This window comes from Triturus cristatus, chromosome 7, assembly GCF_964204655.1.
Source record: "Triturus cristatus chromosome 7, aTriCri1.1, whole genome shotgun sequence".
Taxonomy (NCBI): Eukaryota; Metazoa; Chordata; class Amphibia; order Caudata; family Salamandridae; genus Triturus; species Triturus cristatus.
The window spans coordinates 102,059,385-102,084,440 of record NC_140590.1 but is presented as its reverse complement, the minus strand read 5'-3'; the positions used below and the strand labels follow the sequence as shown (position 1 = coordinate 102,084,440).

The following is a 25,056-nucleotide window of genomic DNA, read 5'->3' as shown; positions in this document are numbered from 1 at the left end:
TTACCACTTTATTTATCCACTTGACGAAGGCCAGGGCATCAGAGTGGACTCGCCAACAGTGAACCTTATTTCTTGATTTTTTAAAGCATAAGTGCCAGGCCTCAATGGTTTACTCAGAAGCCGGCAGCCAGTGCCTTCAACACCGGAGTGCTGAATATCAAAAGTGCGTAGACTGGACTCCCTCTCTTGCTTCTTTCATCCACCACGAAACAGGTCCAAAAAGAGCACAGGGGCCACATCTACTAATATTCAGTTTACTGAATCGTAAATTGCGGTTAACACACAATCTAAATTCCCGATTCATTATTATCAATGAAAAAAAACCTCGAATGATCAATTTGTGACTCATATTCATTCCCATTTTCAGTTTGCTGATATCTAAATAACGAATCTGTAACATTCGAACATTTGTTTTCCACTCTTTACTGGATTGCAATTTGCCACAAAGGAGAAGAGCAAAGGAGCAGAGTGTCCAAAGAGGTTTATAAAGTTGTGAAATTGCATCCCATTTCCCTGAATACAAGAAAGTGACCCGTTCACACAAACCTAAATTCAGTGAGCAGGAGCTGGTAGGAGACTCTACCCTGGCCTATCTCCCTTGAGCCCTGCTCCGTCCCCTCAACCCACCTTTCTCTAGGACCCTGCGCTGCGGCCGCCCTAGAAATCACATGCTTCTGAAAGTTGACTTTCATGTCTCTTTTGTGCATCCTGTGCAGACCAGTGTCACGGGAGGGCTCTGTGAGGGCTGAAGTGACCGAGAGAGAGGGCACAATATCTGGGCAGTGATCGGGGGAGTGGGGGTTCACTACCGGTGCTGAGAGCGGTGCCGAGGGTCACAGGAGACTTTGCCTGCAGATGGGACCTCAGTGAAGGATGGCAGTGACCGAGGGAGTGAGGGTTCAGTGCCCGAGCTGAGATAGATGCCAAGGGTCACAGGAGACCTCGCTTGCAGCTGGGACCTCAGTGAGGGCTGGCAGCGAGCGAGGGAGTGAGGGTTCAGTGCCGGAGCTGAGAGAGGTGCCGAGGGTCACAGGAGACCTCGCCTGCAGCTGGGACCTCAGTGAGGGCTGGCAGTGACCGAGGGAGTGAGGGTTCAGTACTTGGGGACCAGAGAGTTTCCGGGTCGAGGGAGAGAGGGATCATTGCTGACTGAGAAGGATGGAGTTCACAGTGGAACTTACCTGCTGCAGGGACCGCTGTGAGGGCCGGCAGTGACCGAAGCAGGCCTGGGGGAGAGGGTTGGGTCCCCAGGACCAGACTAGGAGTGGCCGTGAGCTGAGGGTGAATATTCCCTGGGGAGAGCGGGCTCCGTGGCAGGAACAGGAGACGGCCGGGAGGGGGCGATCAGATGCATCACTCGCGGTGACTGGAGCAGCCCGTCACAGGCCGTGGGAGAGAGGATCGGTGCAGAGCCGGTAAGAGTGCTCAGGGGGTAGTGCGCCTGCGGCAGAGATGTGTGTCACTGGTTCACTCTGGGTGGGGCGTGTGCAGCGTTTCATCCTTGTGATGGGGTGAGTACAAAGATCGCTGCCAAGTGACCCATGGCCCGTGTAAAGATTTCATAGGGTGACCAGGTGACTCCGTGCCCTTTCATTTCTTCCTTGTTCATGCAGTAATTGTTCAATTGGCTGGCTTGAACCTGAACTACAACTCCCAGAATGCACATGTTTGTTTAATTAACGCCCACGGCTGAAAACAAATCGTACCGGTCTTATGCAGCATTTCCGGACAGCCCTGCTTTACATACCATAATGAAGCATTTAAGGCCTTATGTGTAATGGAAACATCGAAACTTCAAATCCCAGCATTCAAAGTGCTCTTGTCTAAAACCAGGACTGTGATGGGTGGCGCTCATGAGGCCTCCAGGAAGCTACGAGTTCAGTATTTCACCCCATGAAACTGTGATACCTGTTACTATAGCAACAGCCACTATGTAAATATCACAAGGTATTTTTACCTTTTATCATCCAGATCAAGAGTGAGAGAAGAAAGGGCAGAGGTCAAACCAACCCCAGGCGACGATAACAGCATCCATGGACACCTTCCGGGCCGGCCTCCTGCCCCTCCTAGGGTACATGATTCTGATGGTAAGTGGAGGCAGTTGCGGCTCGTGGGGTGTCGCGGGGGGGGTGGGGGTGGGGGGGTGTATCGCGGAGGTAGGTGGGGAGGGGGGGGGTTTGAAATAAAATTTAAAAAATCCTACCTGAGCAGGTCGGTCCGCTGCCTCGGGTCCGTTGGCGCAATGGCGCCTACACTCGGGAACAGCTACGCATCACTGACTGCTTGCTTGCAAGTGGGCGTGCAAAACCCTCTCAGCTGAGCCAATCCTGGTGCTGCTGGCAGCGCCAGGATTGGCTGGGGGCACGTTTTACACTCCGCCCGCCTGCCCAATAGGAGACCGAGGTTTGAGCCTTTGCTCAACCCTCGCTCTCCTAATGGGCATGCGCCAGAACTGCAAACACAAGTGCGCATGAGTGGGCACGGTGCGAAAATTCGTCCTCCGTCCCCACTCATGCGCACTTGTGCATTGTGCTGCTCCATGCCCCTGGTGACGGTCTGACTGCATGTCAGTCAACATGACGCCGGACCGCCCACGGGTGGTCTGACGTCATGCTGACTGACATAATTGTCAGCTTTATTCCCTCACCCGGGCGTCTCTTTCGCTTTCCGGGGCTTCCTCTGGTCGCGCGCTCCGGAAGTGGGCAGCCGCGGGTCCAAGCAGGGCTGGCTGGTGGGGCTACGCCCCTACGCCCCAATGGACGCACCGCGGCTGGTTAATCAATAGGGCCGCAACATACCATGGAGTCAAACTACATTCAGACCCTGGAGAAGAGGATTTTCTTTTAGATCCCTTGATCAACCACAAAAATCTACCCATGTATTGCCAATGCTTAAAGGTCTTCTTAGACACGCTCCTGGGGTGTTCAAAGACCCAGTTAGAACTAGGATTCTTAACCCCAGAGTAGACAAAAAATACAAGGCAGCTCCTACCGACCCCATCTACATCAAGGGTCAACTCCCTTTAGATTCCCTAGTCATAGATAATGCGCGCAAACGAGTAAAATCCCAGGGATCAGGTGACATACCACCTCCTGATAAGGAATCAAAGTTGTTATACGCATCAGGCAAGCGTATGGCGTCTCAAGCTGCCAACTCATGGAAGATAGCAAACACACAAGCCCTTCTAGCAAGGTACGATAGGGCCCACTATGATGAACTATAAATCTCACCCAACACCTTCCTTAGCAATATAAGGACAAGGCCAATGACCTTATACAGGAAGGCAAATTAATTACTAATACTTCCATAAAATGCACGCTCGATGCAGCAGACACCGCGTCCCGCGCAGTAAATACTAGTATTTTGCTGCGCAGACATGCCTGGCTCTGGGTGCCTGGCTTTAAACAAGAAGTACAAAATACAATCCTAAATCAGCCTTTTGACCAGGAGCACCTCTTTGGCCCTGCAGTGGACACAGCTTTAGAAAAGATAAAGAAGGACACAGAGACTGCCAAGTCTATGGGAGCATTGCAATCACTCGCTACCAGAGGCTCCTTTCGGCGTTCCTTCTATAGAGCAGGCTCCAAAACAAATACACCAAAGCACCCGTCTTCATCCTACAAAAGTCCCAACCAGGGCTCCTTTTCTAGCGGATACTCCAGAGGAGGTTACAGGGAAACAACAACAAGGACAGAGGCAGGGGTAATAACACCCGTAGCTCCCCTAGCACCAAACAGTGACTTCCCAGCGCTTCCCCCCGACCATCCCACTCCTGTCGGGGGACACCTCTCACAGTTCCTCACTGTCTGGGATTCCATCACAACAGACAGGTGGGTAAGACAAATTATCCAGTATGGTTATTGCCTGGAAGTCACTTCTACCCCTCCCAACATTCCTCCCAAACTGCGTCCAATGTCATCAGAACACCTGATGCTTCTGAAACAAGAGGTTCTTGCACTATTACAAAAAAACGCAATAGAATCACTTGAGAAGACAACACATTCATGTCTTCCCTTATCTGGACGACTGGCTTACAAAAGCAAAATCCCACAACAGCTGTGTTCAACACACGCTCAACACAATACAACTGCTTCACAGCCTGAGATTCACAGTAAATCTGGGCAAATCCCACCTCCAACCGTCCAGAATACAGCAATGCCTAGGAGCTACGATAAATACTTCCAAAGCCCTAGCATATCCCAACCAGGTCAGGATAACTGCCATGCAAGCGCTGATTCAAAGATTTCAGCCACAACACTCAGTACCAGCACGAGTGTTCATGCAATTAATAGGGATGATAGCCTCCTGCATCTTTCTTGTTCCTTATGCAAGACTACAAATGCGTCTGTTGCAAGAGTGTCTAGCACGTCAGTGGAACCAGGCTCAAGGTCAGCTAGCAGATCTGGTGTTGGTAGACGACCGCACCCACCGCTCTCTGCAATGGTGGAACACACAAAACCTTTCCAAAGGGTGGTCGTTCCTCGAGCCACTTCCGCAAATAGTACTAACAGACGCATCGCTCACAGGCTGGGGAACTCATCTGCAGACCCATACCATTCAAGGTATCTGGACCCCCCAACAAAAACAATTCCACATCAACTACCTAGAATTGATAGCAATATTCCTAGCACTGAAATCTTTCCAACTGCACCTTCTAGGCAAAGCTGTCCCGATCCGCACAGACAACATGACAGCAATGTATTACATACAGAAGCAAGGGGGGACACACTCCCTACAGCTATCGCGCTTAGCGCAAAGCATATGGAGATGGGCCATTCCGCAAAATATATACCTCCTAGCAGAACACTTACCAGGGGTACACAATCAGATTGCGGATTTGCTCAGCTGTCAAGTACAACAGATCCATGAATGGGAACTTCATCCGCAAGTTCTTCTCCCATTCTTTCAATTGTGGGGACACCCAGAGATAGATCTCTTTGCCACACACCAAAACACAAAATGCCCAAACTTCGCATCCAGGTATCCACACCCACTGTCCAAAGGCAATGCGCTCTGGATGAATTGGTCAAGCAAATTTGCTTACGCTTTTCTGCCTCTCCCACTCATTCTGTTAGTGGTGAGGAAACTCAAACAAAATTCTCTCACAATGATCCTAGTTGCTCCAACATGGGCAAGGCAACCATGGTTCACAACTCTACTAGAACTATCAGTAGTACCACATCAAAAGCTTTACCTCTCACCCAAGCTTCTCACTCAGAACCATGGAGAGATAAGACACCCAGATCCCAATCAACTGAACCTTGTAATCCGGCTCCTGAGGTCTTAGAGTTTGGCTACCTCAATCTCCCGACAGACTGTATGAATATTATCAAAGAAGCCAGACGCCCTACAACAAGGGCATGCTATGCGGCAAAATGGAAAAGATTTGTCATTTACTGCACGCACAGCAAGTTCAATCCACTAGATGCTTCTATTCAGAACATCATCTGTTATCTACTGCATCTACAACAATGAAACCTAGCGTGTACATTTATTAGGTTACATTTAGCCGCCATAGCAGCTTACCTACAAAACAGACACCATTTGTCCTTGTTTAGAGTTCCTGCTATCAAAGCTTTCATGGAAGGACTTAAAAGAATAATTCCACCAAGAGCTCCACCCTCTCCGGTGTGGAACCTTAATTTAGTCCTTGCCAGACTAATGGGTCCTCCTTTTGAACCCCTCCACAAATGTGAGCTGCAGTTCCTCACTTGGAAAGTAGCATTTGTGGTTGCTATCACATCTCTCGGAAGAGTAAGTGAACTCCAGGCATTAACCATACAAGAACCATTTTTACAAATCAATCATAACAAAGTGGTTCTTAGGACTAACCCAAAATTGTTACCCAAAGTAGTATCTGCCTTCCATCTCAACCAGTCTGTTGAACTTCCAGTGTTTTTCCCTCAACCATACTCAGTGGTAGAACGGGCTCTTCTCACGTTAGACGTTAAAAGAGCAATACTCTACTACATTGAAAGAACAAAATCTTTTAGGAAAACTAAAATCTTTACGTGACCTTCTCCCCACCTCATAAGGGCAATCATTTATCTAAATCAGGAATTGCAAGGTGGATTGTAAAATGCATACAAATATGCTACATAAAAGCCAAACGCACATTAACCATTCCCCCTAGAGCTCATTCTACACGCAAACTAGGGGCTTCTATGGCATTCATAGGGAACATCCCCCAGATGACATATGCAAAGCAGCAACTTGGGCTACACCACATACCTTCACAAAACACTTTTGTGTAGATGTGCAGGCAAAACAACAAGCTAGTGTGGGCCAGGCTGTATTAAGAACATTATTGCAAACTACTGCAACAGATACAGGTAGCCACCACTAACTGCTGTATAGTCTATGCATAAGTGGAAAATCGTGTAAACCAACGAAGTCAGTGTAATCTTAAGAATGCACTCACCATCCGAGAAAGCACCGGTCTCCAAGGTCAGAACCTACCCAATCACTTACAGGGAGGAAAACAGACCTGTGGAGGTAATACAAATTATGTATGAAAAGCCCTCACTCACCAACCTGGTTGGTGACATGCTTCATCATCGGGCTCCACCGGGCATGGCCGAATGCCATCCCAGTGTGCTGCAACGCCAGGTTACTGCGGAGCGGGGTTGTGTGTGGTGACAGTGAATTTAAAATTCCCAATTAAGTCAAAAAAGTATTTTATTCGTTTTGCTAATTGGAAAATTAAAACATAATAAAAGGGAGTGATGGTCAAAAAAATAACAGACCGGGTTCACTCCATGGCGGTCAACATGTTTCTGCCTTTATGTGTAATTTACAGGCTTTCATCAGGACCAGAGTGGAAGTGTGGGTGCCCCGGTGGTGTGAACGCGCTAAGGTTCACCCTCCCGTGGGCTGCTGTGTGAAAAAAGATATATAAACACAGGAAAAATCCGCCAAAAACTATAATGGTGGAGAGAAACGAGTTTACTTGTGAGGCTAGACTGTTCGTCGCCTCAGGGATCCCGGGGAGGAGGTGCGAGCAAATATGGCACACCGCCCTCGCTGCTCGGCACCCGTTAGGAACCTACACCGCCTCAAGCCACCGGGTCCAGGGAGGGAAGTGGAAAATCTGCAGCTCATATGCCTCGAACGGAAAATGCTACTTACCAGTATGCATCTGTTCTTTGCATGTAGAGCTGCAGAGTTGTACACGCCCACCCGCCTCCCCGGATACCTCTATCTGTTCCAGTGTTATCTTACTTAGATACATTACACATGGACATCTTTCTATTTTTCACAAGTCCATCTAACCCTACGTGGCAAAAACAATCTAAGGATGGAGTTGATGCCCATGCGCATTGTCGACCGAAGGAGGAGTCACCAACCTCGTGACTACAAAGACTTCTTCGAAGACAAAAGCAACATGCAAACATCCGAGCTCAAAACCAGATGTATGCATAAGTGTACAACTCTGTATCTCTACATGCCAAGAACAGATGCATACTGGTAAGTAGGATTTTCCTTCTGTCTGTCCATCCGGACAAGGTTGTGCTCAGAACACGTCCATCCTTTCTGCCAAAAGTTGTCACTGCTTTTCACATCGGGCAAACCATCACTTTGCCCACCTTCTTTCCGCCAACGCATCCTTCCAGAGAGGAAGAAAGGCTCCACCGTCTGGACCCAAAACGTGCGCTCTCATTTTACCTGAATCGCACACAACAGTTCCGGGTGGATGCCCAGCTCTATGTTGGCTACGTAGGCACCAAAAAAGGTCAGGCCATACACAAGCGGGCTATCTCCCAATGGGTCGTCTTGTGTATTAAAGCCTGTTATTCTCTGGCAAAAAAGGAGCCTTCGTTGGGGCTGCGCGCCCATTCCACCAGGGCGATGGCTGCCACTACGGCAGTGGGACGTGGTGTCCCCTTACAAGACATCTGTCAGGCAGCTACGTGGGCCTCGCTGCACACTTTTACTAAGCAATATTGCCTGGACAGCCAAGTCCGGAGAGACGGCTTCTTTGGCCATTCTGTTCTCTGGGACTTCCTGGTGTGATCTTGGTTCGCAGACCCACCACCGGGGTTGGTATTCCTGGGGTATCTATTCTAAGGTAAGGAATCGATCACTAAAATGTTTCTTTCAGATGCACAAGTTACTTACCTTTTGTAACGATATATCTGTAAGAAACATTAGTTAGTGATAGATTCCTTACCGCCCCACCCATTCTCCCCGTTCTGCGAACTGAATTCTAGGGTTAAGGTCATCCCTTTCAGGGCCCTAGTTCCAATGTACCAGTTGTCAGTATCTTGCATGGCTCTGTGTTCCTGGTGCGGATAGTCGTGTACAGAACTGACGTCAGCGCGTTAGGGCAGCGTCTAAGTAGCTGCCGCGACTTCAACTCGGCGACCAGGACCGAAACGACGGATGTGGAGCCGCACAACACAACCTTCTGACGCGCAGGGGTACTGCTGACAAAATCTTTCCGGATCCAGTCTGATGCCTGGGGGTAATTCTAGGGTAAGGAATCTATCACTAACTAATGTTGCTTACAGATATATTGTTACCGAAGGTAAGTAACTTGTGCTTTAAGTAAACAATGCTGGGATCGCTTTTCTCCCTTTATAATATATAGCCCATTAGTAGTAACCCATACCTTCAGTCATCTACAAAGTACTGTCTTTCCGATGACTGAGTCTTCTGAACTCACTTTTGGCTGCCGATTGGAATCTCACCAAGGTTCACGGAGGATGGTACAGTTGAACACTGAGTGTTCTGATATAGTTCTGTGAATTGCTATGTCATAAGCAGTAGTACTCTTGGCAAGTTAAATTCTTGAGAACAGCCGGCTTAATTTCCAGATGAAAAGCACTCGATGATGGTCCCAGGAATAACTGGAGTCTGACAGAGCAGTGTCAGATGAGGTTGAGGAGTGCTTTCTTTAACTATAGTTCTCCAGTATTGGATGTTTTTATAGATTCACAATGTGACCCACCCTCTTACCCGGGGGAAGCTCACTTTCGTTTATCTCAGCATAGTAATTATAGCGCTAGTGCTCGAAAATCTGAGGTACTGAACTTCTCTCTGGAGGGTTCTAGAGGGTGATTCATGCTGATTGGTTAAGGCCAAATGTGGTCTCTTTTTTAATAAGGACTATGATAGATTAATAAACTAAGAGGCCTCGGCCTTTTTTAATCTTTACCTGTCAGTCATACTACTGTACTCCCATCATGACGCCGGGGAATGATTCAAGCATGTGAATCTATGAAAGCTTCCAATACTAGAGAACTATAGTTACGGGTACGTAACTTATTTCATATTGGACATGGCATATGATATAACATATTGGCAATACGCTGCTTGTACTGATACTGCCAAATCCCTTTGCGCTCTCCAATACCGTAAATTGCCCGGGAGCGGGAGAGTGCGGCTTCTTTTCTCACCGAAGTGGATACCAGCGCTCCCAGCAGTATCAGTCCTACCAGCCCCAATAGAGACCTGGGTATCCACAACAGTCGTACCGCCAATCCTCCACAGTGGGTTTCTCTGAGCAAGGCCTCCGCATGAAGACCACCAACTCGGAGCCACGACACTGGTCACAAACAGTGACTTTGTCCAGGTACCAGCTATGCCACCTCGTCCCATAGGTGTGAAAATATCCAATTGGGAAACTATTATCTCAGACAGATGAGTATTAAACCTAGTCACCTATGGCCATACCCTGGATTTTACGGAAATTCCACCAACCACGGGGAGAGCCACCATCATCATCTTAAATTACTACGAGATCCAGCTTTCTCACCCTGCAGGCTTTCCTCCCAAGGATTGCAAAATCCTCTGTGCTGGTCCATACCGTTAATACACCCAACATGTATTGTATGAACAAACAGGGAAAAACCAGTTTAATACTATCTCAAGAAGCCCAAGAGCTGTGGAGTTGGCTCACAGCTCAGGTAATATCCTTAAGAGGAGCACATATACACAACACACTAGTGGATTCTCTCAGCAGAAGCAAAGACAGTTGCCGCGAGTGGGAACTGGGCTAACAGCAACTGAACAAGATATTCTCACTGTGGGGGAAACCAGCGCTGGACCTCTTTGCGACGGACTGCAATCCCAAATGCCAGTTCTAAGTCACTAGAGACCCTCTCCCAGGGTCATGGGGGAATGCCATTTGATGTGACGGTCCGGGATTTATGCGTATGCTTTTCCCCCCCTTCCCATTAATTCCCAAAGTCCTCACCAAGATGAAGGCCCTGAGACGGATGTTATAGTTAGGAAACAGAATTTAAAAAAACTTAGAAATTCACTGAAAAAAACAAAGGCTACAGAGACATTATAGTTAGGTTCAGATTTCACTTGTACAAAACCAGTGAAATGCTGCAGTTATAGTTACCTAAGCTAACAATAACTTATTCCCCTGTAATGCACTGCTTATGACCTCAAATATTACATCACTCATGACATGGTCAGTGACATCACAGGTGACATCATCCAAAGAACCACTCACACACCCACTCACATGCCCATTCACAGACCCATACCAGTACTCACGTACCCACTCACTCTTCCATAGAGGCACCCACTCACTCTTACAGGTACTCACACAACCATTTACTCACCATACAGCCACTTAAAAATCCATATTTGTAAAGCGTGAACTACTCACCCGTACGGGTCTCAAGGCGCTGGGGGCCATCGTGGAAATTAAGTGAGCTATTGCCCAGAGTCACATGGTGCTGAGTTGAGCTGCAGCCGGAGCCGGGGATCGAACCTTGAACCCTGTGCTCTGAAGTCAGCTGCCCTGGCCACTGCACCACACTTTCTCCAATCAATCACTCACCCGTACAGCCAGTTACATAGCCACACACTCATCCATACAGCTATTCACTCACCCACTTATTTACTTATATAGTCACTTACTCACACACACACCCACTCACTCACCCATACAGCCTCTCACCACAGCCACTCACCCACCCATACAGGGCACTCGCTCATCCACTTGCATACCCATTCACACATCTATACAAGCACTCACACATCCGCTCACTCAGCCATACAGCCATTCACACAGACACTTACTCTCTAATACAGCCACTCACATACCAGCTCACTTAACCAAACACCCACTCAAACAGTCACTCACTCACCCATACAGCCACCTACACAGTCACTCACTCATACAGCCATTCAGACACCCACTCACAGTCACTATACACCCACTTACCCACCCATAGAGCCACTCACTCACCTGTAACAAGACACTCACCTGAATCCCAGGTGGTTCCGAGGGGGCGACATTGAATCCCAGATTTCTCCTAGGGGTCTGTGCTCGACACCATGGTTTAAGACTGTATCGATCACAGACACCACGAGGAAAGGGGTTTGGGGTTTGAAAAGACATGAGATGCTGTGGTTCTCCCCGTGGTGACTGCAGTGAACCTCACAAGGACCTGCCTCAGGTCTTATGATGCGCCCGGTCAAGGAGTACCTGCAAGATACAAGGGTAAAGTTAAGTACACAATGCTGGGGTTGCTTTTCTTCCTTTATAGCCCATTAGTAGTAACCCATACCTTCTGTTATCTACAAAGTACGGGCTTTCCGATTACTGAGTCTTCTGGACTCTCTCTTGGCTGGAGATTGGAATCTCACCAACGTTCACGGAGGATGGTACAGTTGAACACTCAGAGTTCTGATATAGTTTTGTGAATTGTTGTGTCGTAACCAGAAGTACTCTTGGAAAGTTAAATGCTTGAGAACAGTCTGCTTAAATTCCAGAGGAAAAGCACTCGATGATGGGTCCAGGAATATCTGGAGTCTGACAGAGCATTGTCAGATGAGGTTGATGAGTGCTTACGAAATATTGTCTCAAGAAAAGGATTTATTCAAGAAGGCTACTGAGCTCAGAGTATATATGTATATATTTCAATTATAACAAGAGTACCTTGAAGCTGGAACTGTATTCTTGTTTTCTTCAATCTCTTCTTGTCACTTCAGAATTCCCGATTGAGCCAGAAGCTGCTGAGTGCAGTGGGACGCAGAAGAAGCTGGAGCGGTGTTCTGGTGAAGCACTGAAGAGAAGCCAGTTACAGGAAACAGGTGAGAGAAAAGCAGGAAGATCAAGCAAAATGAATGGGTTAAGGTGGTCTATTTAAAGAAATTGCCAGCTGCCTATCAGAGCGTGTGGCCGGGAAAATACTAGAATTTCCTAGCAGCTGAGTCATGCTTGTAAGTGGTGGTTTTAATTGGCAAGAAACACTGTCAGGGTCATGGAACATTCAGAACAGCTCCAGGCAATGTTTGCGAGACATTAATTCAAATATTGTCACAAATGTTCTGTCTCTTTTCCAGTTATGGTATACACTCTACTACAGGGGAGTTTGGCCCCTGGCACTACATCAATTTTGCAGACAAAATTCACTTTGTGGGGGTAGGGTGTTTGCCTTTGGGTTTTTTGAAATATTTCTGCTAAATCAGCATATTTGTCAGGAATACCATTGACTACGCAAATGGTTTTTGCAGTATTTTGACCTTGAATGGCTGTAATGTGCCACTGACTACACTCAGGTGACTAACAATGTGTTCTGCAGTAGTGTGGCCCCAGTGCTATCACTTGTTCCCAATCAATTTGGGGATTATCTTTAATGTGTCAGGGGAGTCCCAAGATAGGTCTTTCCCATCCATAGCCCTCACTATTTCTGGTTTGTCTTTACATCCTTGATGGACTGGAACGTGTGACCCCCCCACCTCCCAGCGCGTTGAGACCCTTACGGGTGAGTAGTCGTGCTTAACAAACACCTGATTGATTGAAGGTGGTAAGAAAGTGTGTGTCAATGAAACTATCAGTAGCCCCGAGTCATTCAGGGCTTCTACCTGCCATTGATTACCAGTGGCCAAGCTTAATGTTACTTGAATTGTTAGATGATGAAACATAGCACATGAAGGGCTGAGGGAGGCCAAACTAGCTGGTGCACTCGAAAGGTGAGCCTTCTCACCTATCGAGTCACCTCATTTTTCATCACTATAGTCACTGTAAGAGGGTACTGTGGAACTGTTTTTGGAAAACGTAGAAGTTGTTTGGTCGTGAAGGGCACTGTTTTATGAAGTGTCCCGATTTGCCACAATACAGACATTGATTTAACTTCCGACATTTATCTTTCTACTCCTTGGTGAGTGGACCTCTAGTCCTACCAATTTGCGAAAGGATCCACTGGGTTCACAGTGGCTTGTGGATGTTCAGTTTTGGGTTTATCTCGAAGTACTATGAGCCTATTCTCAAGGTTTTTAACCTTTTCTGATCTTTGATCTTGAAGACAGTGATTAAGCCTCATCACAAGATCTATTAAATCTGCTGTGTCTTCAGGGGGGGATTCAATTTGTGATACCAAATATTGAAGGTCTTCCCTAAGACCTTGGGAGAACACTAAGATGCGTTTTGCTTCTGTCCAGTCGGCCTCTATCATAAGGCGATTAAAAGTAGCATTGTAATGGAACAGATCAGAAGACCCCTGTTTTAAGCTTAATAACTCACTGTCTACGGCCTGCAAGAACATGTGGCGTGCAAATAATTTACGCATAGCCACCTTAAAGATCCTGTGGTTATACAATAGCGGATTGTCCTGATCCACTGAGGGTATAGACACAGATCAGGGTCACCCGTCAAATAGGAGAGGATTAAGGCGACCCCAGAAGCATTGTCTGGGAATATAGTTGGCCTAGCCATGAAGTGCAAATGGCACTGATTCATAAAAACTGCAAATTTGGTATTGTCACCATAAAAATGTTCTAGTGATGCTATGGGTACTGACACTGGGGGTCTTTTTTTTGTAAATCTTTTTATTAAAACTGATTCGACAACATGGTATAGTATCACAGAATCACAGCAAAGGCGGCAGCAAAATAAAGGCTTTTCAGAATGCAACAAGGTTATACAGTTGGAATTACATGGTGAGGGAGACATCTTCTTCAAAAATTCGGGGGGGGGGGTACATATATTACCACTATATACGTTCCAAGGGGCCCATATCTTGGACCACCTGTGGGGGCAGCCCCAAGCAGTGTACACAGATTTTTCCCGCTGCATGCACCAATCAAGGTCCTTTTTCCAGTCCGCAATTTTTGGTGCATGCGAGGCCCCCCAGTGCTGTGCGATATTCCTTTTGGCTATCAAGCAGCTGAGCGTGACCCACTGTATGGCGTAATTATTGAGGTCTGTTGGTTCAGAAATGTTAAGGAGGCATCTGGGCGCTTCCGGCTGGATCTCGGTTTTTAGAGCGTCACTCTTGATTTCATGTATCTTGCGCCAGTATTCCTGAATTAACCTACAGTGCCACAAAGTGTGCATAAAGATGCCTGGTTGCGTGCATCCCCGTCTACAGGACCCATCCGTCTGGCCCCCCATATGCACCAGTTGGGGCCCTGTCACATATATTCTATGTAAGATTTTAAGTTGGACTAACCGGAGCCGCGCTGATATAGCAACTGTCTTAGGGGACGAGATCGCCTCCTGCCATCCCTCATCGTCAAATTCAATACCGTCTTCTGTCCATTTCTCTCGCAACAAGGTTAGGGGGTCACTCATATTATTAATAAGTTTCCTATACGTTAGGGACATAGCTCGCTCGGGCACGTGTCCATCTAAAAGTCTGTCCTCTAATGGGGAGCTGTCCGGTAGGGAGTCCTCGCCCGCTAATACTGACTGGAGTGCATGTCGGACCTGAAGGTATCTAAACAACTCAGAGTCCGCCAATGAGTACTGGCTCTTGAGAGCACTGAACGGTTTTACTCCTTCTGCACCCCATAGGACTGGGGTGATTCTTAAAGTTGAGTTGTACTTCCAAAAGCATTCTTGGTAATAGCAGATGCTCCCCCTCCAATATGGAAGTTAATGGATTGCAAGACAGGTTTTTTTTCTAGGTTAAAATGGTGTTGATAATTCCCAGGGATTGCTCCCTTGGTTTTGGTAAATTTGGCCTGAAAGGATGTAGTATCATGACGTAGGGCGTGGTTTTCTGCTTGTATGGCCTGTAATATAGTTGCAATGTTCCATAAAGATACGCCTTGGGCCTCCATATCGTTTGGGCAAGGCGATCACCTTGGGCTTTGCCATCTATCAGGTTTAGCAACTTAGGCCCTTACCTTGTAAGGCCCAAAATATGGCTTCTCAAGGCGATATCAACTACCAGAGATGTTCAGTGATTCACAAGGAGAGAGGTTAGAACCTGGGAAGGAGCCAGGCTTGGCCATTGCCTTAAAGAAAAGGTGATAATTAGTGTTGCCCTCAACCTCCCTAACCCAGTAATCCCTTTTTCAAAGTAATTGTGAAGCAGCCGGAGGAAGGAGCATGTGGATGTTTTTATGTGTTTTTCAGCCAAATCCCCTGGGGTTTTAGATGTGGTTACAGACTCTGGTCAGTACCTAGATATATAAAACATACAGACTCAAGAATAATCATCAAAATCAGGAACACAATAGCTATGAGAATAGTGATGCATTAATCATGCACCTAATGGCATTACCTATAAACATTTTAAGGATTCTAAATGGTTGTGTTACTTCACACAACTGGCCTTGCATGATCCAGGTTTCCCAATAAAATTCAGTCTCTTATTTCGTTTTTAGCTTGTGCACACAATGGAATTCGCTGTGACAAACATTTGGAGGTTAACACCCTTTGTCATCACAAGTCAGCACTGCAACTCTGTGTTCATATCCCATAGGTTTTTGTAAGTCCGTATTTTTTCGTTAAAAACAAAGGGCCAGATGTAGGGAAATGCATTTTTGCGATTCCTTAATAGCGATTTTTAGGGAATCGCTATTAAGGACTCCCAAAATGCCATGTAGGTAGGAATTGAAATATTTTTTTACGATTCCTTAATATTCCTTAATTGCGAATCACAAATTGCGATTCACAATCAAGGAACACCTTCCAATTCATTCCTATGGGCCTAGAGGCCAAGGCCCATAGGAATGAATGGGAATTGCGCACGCAATTTGCAAGTACCCAATAGGTACTCGCAAATTGCATGCGCAATTGCAAGGGTTCCAGAGGGACACCCTGTTGCACCCCTGAAATGTGCATGTGTGTGCATGAATGTGTGCCACATGGCACTTTTAAAAAAACCAAAAAAGTGATTTTTTTAAAGAAAATCGCTAATTACCACTAACTTGAAGTTGGTGGTAATTAGCGATTCCTTAAGGCTAAATTGCACTTTCATTTGTGCTACTTACATTGCATTTAAGGAATCGCTATTTGCGATTCCTTGCAAATTGGCCCAAAGTCTCTTTTACACATTCACATGTTATCCTATTTGGTACCTTATTATGGAAGAAGCATGGTCTTCTGAGCTGTTTTACTTCTCTTTGTCTTTCTTGGCAGGCACTCCATGGCCACGATTTTCCTGTGTGGCTGAGATCGAGGTGAAGTGCGGCGGCAACAGATCCGTTTTTCAGGTAATCAGGCGTCAGCAACGCAGACGAATATCCAATCTTGGTGGGCATCATATGGCAAAGTGCTGCTCTGTCATGTTGATGGAGCCGTCCGTCAAACTCTCAGTGGATTTATAGAAACCACCGTGACGGTGGTTCCTGTAAATGCAGGAAATCTCTGCTGGTCAGGCCTACATCTCATACATTGATGGGTAGGGACCCCTCAGGGTTTTACCCAGAAGTAATTGTAAATGAACTTTAAATCATCCATGACCTATCGAGAACTGTGATGAAAAAAGAAATGGCACGCTGTGTCCATTTCTCAACAAACATCTACTCTGAAAGCACATCAGAAGGACTGGGGTCTCTTTTATCAGCCTAATGGAAAGGGTTGCTACTCCATTATTCCTTTGATTATGGTATCCATCTGATTACTGATGTGGTTGTTCCCTTTGGGCGTATTTTCTCTTTATCTCCTTCAGAGAAACTGGCTTTTCCGTAATAACATGATACCAATTTCAAGAATGGTCTAATCGTTCGATAAATGTCTCCAGCAGGGGCATTATTTTGTTTTTGTGTCAAAAAATTACTCAGTCGAACTGCTACTATGTACCGATTATAAATGCCTTAATTGTCAGGAACTTCCAGCAACTGCCATGAAGGCAAAAGCAATTAACTTTAATTGAAAACAGGTGCACTCACTGGGTTAATTGGAAGGTTGGAGTCTTCTAGATGGTTCTGCTGTTCACTAAGTTTCCAGACAGTTAAGCATCAATTTTGAGAAGGCTAATGAGTGTCACAATATCACCCGATTGAAAAGAACACACAGCAACCCATACTTGAGAATAAATATGCCCATCAAGAAGGAGGGTAATTATCACACAGGAGGTCTGGCTGTTGCTAGGACTGTGACACTCATACAGCCACTGACACACCCACTCACTCACTAATACTGCCACTCACACAGCATCTCACTCACTGACACACCCACTTATACAGCCACTTACACACCCATACAGACAAGGATCCTTCTGAGCCGCGACAGGCCCTGCGACACGCTTCTCGTGTGATGCGACGGCACCTGATGTGACGGCGACACTCTCCTCTGGTAATGCGAGGTGCTTCTGTGATGCGTAGCCGCAGCGGCGACACCCTTTTTCAGTGATGCGACGACAGCGGCTGCGGCAGCAACACGTTTCTGCTTTGTGAGTCGCGCTTCCAGCTCCTTGCGACACGCAGTCCCTCAGAAGGCCCAGCACAACAGCAGGCACTTCAAAAGAACTCTTGGGGAGCTGGTTGGTGAAGTCTGCTGTCCCTGAGACTTCAGCAGGAGGCAAGCTCTATCTGAAGCCCTTGGAGATCCTTCACAAGTTGATTTGAAAAGCACACAGTTCCTTTCTTCTTTCTTTGGCAGTCAGGCAACCACTGCAGGCCAATCCTCCAAACAGCACGCAGCTAGGGATAGTCTCTTCCTCAGTTTCTCTGGTTCCTCTCCTCAGCAAAGGTTCTCTCTTGTTTCCCAAAGTGATCTAAAGTTCTGGGGTCTGGGTCCCCCCTTTTATACTCATATTCTCTTTGTTCTCTGAAGGCAGAGAGGCCTTTGCCTAGTCCAAACCAGTTCTGGTCAGTCCTGGAGCACTCTGTTTACATGACTCCTTCTTTCCTTTGACAGTGTAAGCCAGGGACATCAGACGCACCACAGGAGGTGGAGCCAGAATTGTGGAGAGAAGGCACAGCCCTATTCAGGTCTCAGGTGCAACTCCTCCCACCACTCTCCATGTAGATCTCTCTATTCAGCCTTGTGCTGACTCACCCTGTCTCCTGGAATCCCCCAGCCCCTGTCACTCAAACTCCAGACATGGAATACACAACCTAGCAGAGGCAGGCTTGGATAGTTAGGCAAGAAAACACAGACTTTCTAAAATTGGTAATTTCAAACACAGAATGTTAAAACTAACTTCACTAAAAGATGTATTTTATCATTCTGAGTTCAGGCATACTAAACTCGAATTTCTACCATGTTCCCTGGGTCAGTTAGGATTATAGGGTTGTTATAATCAAACTGCCCATTCTGGCCTATGGGAAACAGTTAGTCTTGAAATAGTGAAAAACGAAAATGGCTGTAATTCACTATTAAGACATGCCACACACACCATGGCATGTCCTACCTTATACTTACAATGCACCCTGCCCTTGGGCCTACCATAGGGGTGTCTGCATTAAGAAAAGGGAAGGTTTAGGGACTGGCAAGTGGGTGCACTTGGCCAGTCAAACTGGCAGTACCAGACTGCACACAGGCTCTGCAATGGCAGGCCTTAGACATACTTTACAGGCTGCTTCTGTGGGTGGCACAACCAGTGCTGCAAGCCCACCAGCAGCATTTGATTTACAAGCTTTGGGCACACTCAGTGCACTGTACCAGGGTCTGACAAGTAAACCAAATCAGCCAATCATGGAGTCACTAATCCATACATCAAGTTACCATAGGGAGCACTTGCACTGTGGCACTGAATAGCAGTGGCACAGTGCCCAAAGCATCTAACACCAGCAAAAACACATGAGGCAACAGCAAAAAATGGAAGGGAGACCCACACCTATGGTGCCAGGTCTAACAGTACTATATATGTTTAACACACATAAACTCTTAAAAACACTTACACTCACTTGATGATGTCATCAGTGATGTTATCAGTGATGTCACTGACCATGTCATGAGTGATGTAATATGTGAGGTAATAAGCAGTGCATTATTGGGGCATAAGTTATATTTAGCTCGGGTAACTATAACTGCTGAATTCTACTGGTTTCGTCCAAGTGAAATCTGAGCCTAACTATCACGTCCCTGTAACCTTTGTTTTTTCCAGTGAATTTCTACGTTTTTTTAAATTCTATTTCCTAACTATACCATCCCTGTAACCTTTGGTTTCTTTTTTAAAGTGAAATTTAAAAAATAAATAAAAAATAAAAAATAAATATATATATATATATATTCACTGAAAAAACCATGGGTTTCACACACGTTATAGTTAGGAATTAGCATTTAAAAAACCTTGCAAATTCACTGAAAAAACCATGGGTTTCACACACGTTATAGTTAGGAATTAGCATTTAAAAAACCTTAGAAATTCAGTGAAAAAACCATAGGTTTCACACACGTTATAGTTAGGAATTAGCATTTAAAAAACCTTAGAAATTCAGTGAAAAAACCATAGGTTTCACACATGTTATAGTTAGCTGGACATTTTACTCGTAAAAAACCAATGAAATTCCCCCGTTATAGTTAGTTCAGCTAACTATAACTCGCGCGCCCGCAATGAACTGCTGATGACGTCACATATTACATCACTCATGACATGGTCAGTGACATCACTCATGACATCACTGATGACATCTCAAATGACATCACTGATGACCTCACTGATGACATCATCCAGTGAATGTGTGTTTTTCTGAAAATTAAATATGTTTTATATATGTATATCTCAAGGTTGATGGAAGAATAAATGGGTATATTACTGTCTAAATGGATGATTTCTTTTTGAAAAATTGATTATGTAACTGACTGATTAAGTGTATCATAGTGAATACATGGCTTAGTGAGTAATGTTTAAATATATAAATATCTGTATCATTTTTTCACTTTGTGTATAAGTGGCTGCATGGGTTGGTGAGTAGCTACATGGGTGTCTATATAGGTTATTAGTTGGTTTTTTGAGTATCAGTCTGAGTGTCTGCATGGTTCGGTGGGGGGTATGACGTAGTGCATAGGTGCATGAATGAGTGACTCACTGTTTGTATGTGTTGAACAGAGCATGTGTGCAGGACTGCATGGGTGGATGAGTGTGTGTATGGGTGTGTTAGTGAGTGAATGACTGTCTCAATAGTGTCTTTATGAGTAACTACATATGTTTAAAACTAGTATATGTGACTATTGGTTTATATATGTGAGTATATGTGAGAGTGAGAGATTGAAAGAGTTCCTGTATGAATAAGTATGTATTTCCATAAGTGATTGTTTAAAAGACTAAGTATGTGTAAGTTTCCGTAGAAGTAAGTGTGGTGGTGTGTGTATAACTGTATATGCAAGTAAATGTATGTTTGATTCTTTATTAGCATGAGTGACTATGTGTGTGAGTAGCTCTATGGATGAGTGGCATTGTGTTACAGGATGTATAGGTGTATGAGTACATATGATAAGTGAGTACATGTATGAGTGACTGTATTGGACTGTTGGTGAATGAGTGGATGTGTATGTGGATCTTAGAATTACTGAAGAGGTTGTTGTAACTGTTATTGGTATGTCCATTGTTTTGTAAATTTTAGTCTCTATTTTTGAATGTGTGTATCCAAGGTTTTATTAGGGGAAGAGGAGGTCTGCCACTCTATCACAAGGATGATGTCATCAGTGAGGTCATCAGTGATGTCATTTGAGATGTCATCAGTGATGTCATGAGTGATGTCACTGACCATGTCATGAGTGATGTAATATGTGACGTCATCAGCAGTTCATTGCGGGCGCGCGAGTTATAGTTAGCTGAACTAACTATAACGGGGGAATTTCATTGGTTTTTTACGAGTAAAATGTCCAGCTAACTATAACATGTGTGAAACCTATGGTTTTTTCACTGAATTTCTAAGGTTTTTTAAATGCTAATTCCTAACTATAACGTGTGTGAAACCCATGGTTTTTTCAGTGAATTTGCAAGGTTTTTTAAATGCTAATTCCTAACTATAACGTGTGTGAAACCCATGGTTTTTTCAGTGAATTTGCAAGGTTTTTTAAATGCTAATTTTTTTTTTTCTTCTATTTTTTCTAACATATTTTTATTTTAATTTTCTTACCTTTTATAAAGACTATGATTAAATTTTTAAAATTCTTAAATATGTTTTTTTTTATATATTTTTTAAAATAAACATGTAAAATTTATTTGCAGTACTTTTTTTCTTTTTTTTTTTTAATTTTTTTAGTACGCGTACCGTAAGCTCACGGTAAGCGTACGGTTTACGCAACGTCCGTAATTTTCCTACGCTGCTTGCGTATAGTTACGCAATTTGCGTAGCCGCGCGTACTCCGCGTGGGACGCGTACGCGTGTACGCTACACGCGCACGTTACGCGGAAGTGCCGGGAGTGACTGTTATGCGCATGCGCGCAAGCGCGTGTCTTTTTTACGCGCATGCGCACTTTTGCCGTAAGCGTATCGTAAGCGTACCGTAAGCGTACGGTAGGTCATGTGATCATGAAACACAACTTTTGATTGGTTGAAACTACTTTCAGTTCTAGAACTCTCCTACACCACACCCATTCCCCTCATTTCTGCTTGTGATCCCTTGGGAGAAGGAGCTGGTTTGTCTTTGGGATACGATGGCAGAACAGCAGAGCTCTTCTGAGAGTGAGGCTAGCACTAGCAGCACTGTCTTGAGGCAGAGATCGAGGAAACAAAAGCCCTCTTATGTATGGGATTATTTTACTTTTCCTGAAGGCCAGCAAAAGGTAAATGCACCCTTAGTGACTTGTAAGCTGTGTAAGCGTGTACTTTCTAGAGGTAATCCTAACAGGAAGTATTCCTTTGGGAATCACACCATGAAGAGACACCTCCAGGATGTACACAGAAGGACACATGGTCATCTTTTTGGAGGTAACTCTTCAGAAAGACAAGCCAGTACATCCACAGCAGCTCAGCCTGAACCATCATCTGCAGGGCTGACTCCTTCTTCTGCAGGTCAGGTGAGCCCTTCATCTGTGGGGGGAGAATCTCCTTTTGCTGGCCCTCTGGAAATCAACCCTCGATTTCGGAAGGTTGATATTCGATGCACATTTTGTCAAGATCTAATTTGCTATAGGGAGACCAGTGTTTCCCTAGTGAACAACAAAATAGATCAACACATTTGTCGCTTTGAATAATTTTCCCATGCTTCCTTTCCTCTGTCCCTGCATGAACACAACGGTTCTTTTAAGAGCCAACCTTATCTTTCATCTTTTTTTTACATATGTTTTTAAAAACTTTTTTTTATTGTTTTTTACCGTACGCGTACGGTGCGCGTACTTTTTTTTGTTTTTTTTTAAAAAACACTAAAAATCAATAAACACATTACAAGGTCCTTGAGAGACTACAATTATTATTATTGACTTACCATATTCACTGAAAAAATATTTATTCATTTGTTTTTTTTAAAAATAGTTTTAAAAATGTTTGTAGTTTTCGAAAATGTTCTATATCTATCTGGAAAAAAAGAAAAAAAGTATTAATATTTTTAAAACATTTTATAATACAGTACACATATTTACATTTTTTTCCATAAAATATTTTTGCCTTATTTTTGCTGTTTTCAGAATATATTGCATTTCACTATAAATTGTGAAAGCAATTGCATTCATCATTTTACAGCGGGCAAAAAAAAATAACAATCACAAAGATTGTATTAAAAAAGCCCTGATTCTTTTTTTACTTAAACTTAACATTATAGAAATGCATAATATTCTAAAAAAATATCATCTAATACCAATACTTATTTCTTTAAAATACCGTCTGATATGTTTGTTTCAGAAGTATAATCACAATATTATATCTCAAATAACTCCAAAATACATCTGATTTCATTTCCTTTAGACCAAATAGTAATTTTAAAATTCTTTTTTGATTAAATTTCCAATGGTAATCCAATAAAATTCTAAAGTTTTATTTGTACAGATCTCACCGATTCTCTGTAACAATTCCTTTATTGTATTTAAATATATTACTACATTTCTTTTCACAATAGTCACAAAACGAAATTTCTATGCCAATTTGAATGCACACTAACTGCTCTTTTTTTTGGGCAAGTGAAAATCACTTTTACAAACTGTCACATTATGAATCCACTTTTCAGATTTTTTAAAAAGCCCATGTCCAGACTGCTACACTACAGCAAGGGCAACCAGCCTTAGTGATGCTGAATGTATTTGCATTACAGACTGAAACCTGAAAACCCCACTCGCTTGTAAATACTGTGCATGACTATACATGGCAAGCACATGGGTGTGTGCTAAGACTCTGCTTCTTCCCCCAAAAATTCGCTCCCCCTTTCCATCTAATGCAACTGTGAAATCACCAGAGCAAGACGCAATAAATCTCTGCCTATAATTCCTCTCTGCACACAGAGTCATGTTTTCACATTAGTCCCAAAACGAAATTTCTTTGCCAATTTGAAAGCACACTTACTGCTCTTTTTTTTTTCGGGGCAAGTGAAAATCACTTTTACAGACTGACACATTATGAAACCACCATGTGTAACTACAACAAAAACAATTTCCATTTCTATTATTCATTTCTTAAGTTACCACATACATCCCCTCTCAAACTGTAAACTCACCTTTAAAATTAGTTAGTTGTGAAAGAAATGTGACACTCAAACAGCAGATTATCAGAGCCAGGATCTCTGTTGTGTTCACCTCTCTCCTCTCAGCAGAACCAGATAATGGCAAACTTTCCCTCTATTTTTCCACACATATACTTGTAAGTTTCAAATCTCAGTGCTTCCCCCTTTTTTTCAAATGTAATCACACATTTCTATTGGTTGAAAACCAACCCTTTTCCAAAAGTACCCTTCCCCCAACTTGACTTCTGCCTAGTACCCTTCCCCCAACTTGACTTCTGCCTGCTACCATAGCAACAGCTCATGGAACACTGCTGTGTTGAGTTAGGTCAGAAGTTCGCCAAACAATGTTTCAATTCCACAGAGCAAGAGTGCTTGACTTTTCAAACCTAACAGCAAATCCATAGTACTGTTCTTTGGTTACACATTTTTTTTTACCAATATAAAACATGCTTCTATTAATTTACACATACAGCCTAGTTTTTATTCTAGAATGGTATGAAACAGCCAATCAGTTCTTTTTGTTTTGAAAAAAATATGTATGCCTCCATTTCCAAACTGTCTTTCTTTTCATATTGCCATTCTACTGAAAGACACCTCCCGAGTGCATCCAGTTCTCCTTTGAAGATGTTCACAGTGTGGATTGTAGGGCACAGCTATGTCTTCTGGAGTGAAAAGTTTGCAGAGAAAACAGGTATGGTGAGAGACCTTGCTTTGCCAAATGTAGACATTAAATGGATTGGTCAGAGAGGGTTAAAGTGGCACCAATTGATGCCATTGGTGAAATCCTTCATTCAAATCCAACACCCTGACCTCATAATAGTGCACTGTGGTGGCAATGACCTAGGCACTTTGACTGGGGTAGGTCTGGAAATGCTTATGAAGGACACCTTTGCACAACTGTTTACACTTTACCCTAAAACTGCCTTTGTGTTTTCCAACATATGCCAAAGGCAAAAATGGAACTGGTCCAATCATTTCTGTCCACAGATTGACAAAGCAAGAAAGCACGTCAACAAATCTGTTTCTGCTTTCCTCCGTGACTATGGTATGGGTGCCATTTACCACAACAACTTGCGTTATGACATGCAAGACATTTATAGAGGAGATGGTGTGCACTTCAATGATGAAGGGAACAGAGTCTTCCTCTTGAACCTTAGACTCTGCATCGGTACTTACTTGTAGGTACCACTAAAAAAATGACTTCATAAACACAACAGCTCTTTTTAGAGCTCCCTAATTTCTAAACTCTTAAATCTGCTTTTCATTTATTTATTTTTATTTTTTTACCGTACGCTTACCGTAAGCTTACCGTA

The 25,056-nt window shown here is 44.2% G+C and overlaps 1 long non-coding RNA gene across 1 annotated transcript in view; it reads left to right on the top strand.

The window, feature by feature from the left end:
- The first annotated feature begins 732 nt into the window (after positions 1 to 732).
- The window catches only part of LOC146808924 (uncharacterized), a 108,600-nt gene continuing 84,276 nt past the window's right edge, over positions 733 to 25,056 (top strand). Inside the window, exons 1-4 of the long non-coding RNA XR_014966281.1 lie at positions 733 to 1,415; positions 1,972 to 2,087; positions 11,956 to 12,057; positions 16,337 to 16,410. This is a non-coding gene — a long non-coding RNA (uncharacterized LOC146808924). The remainder of the gene's footprint in view (positions 1,416 to 1,971; positions 2,088 to 11,955; positions 12,058 to 16,336; positions 16,411 to 25,056) is intronic.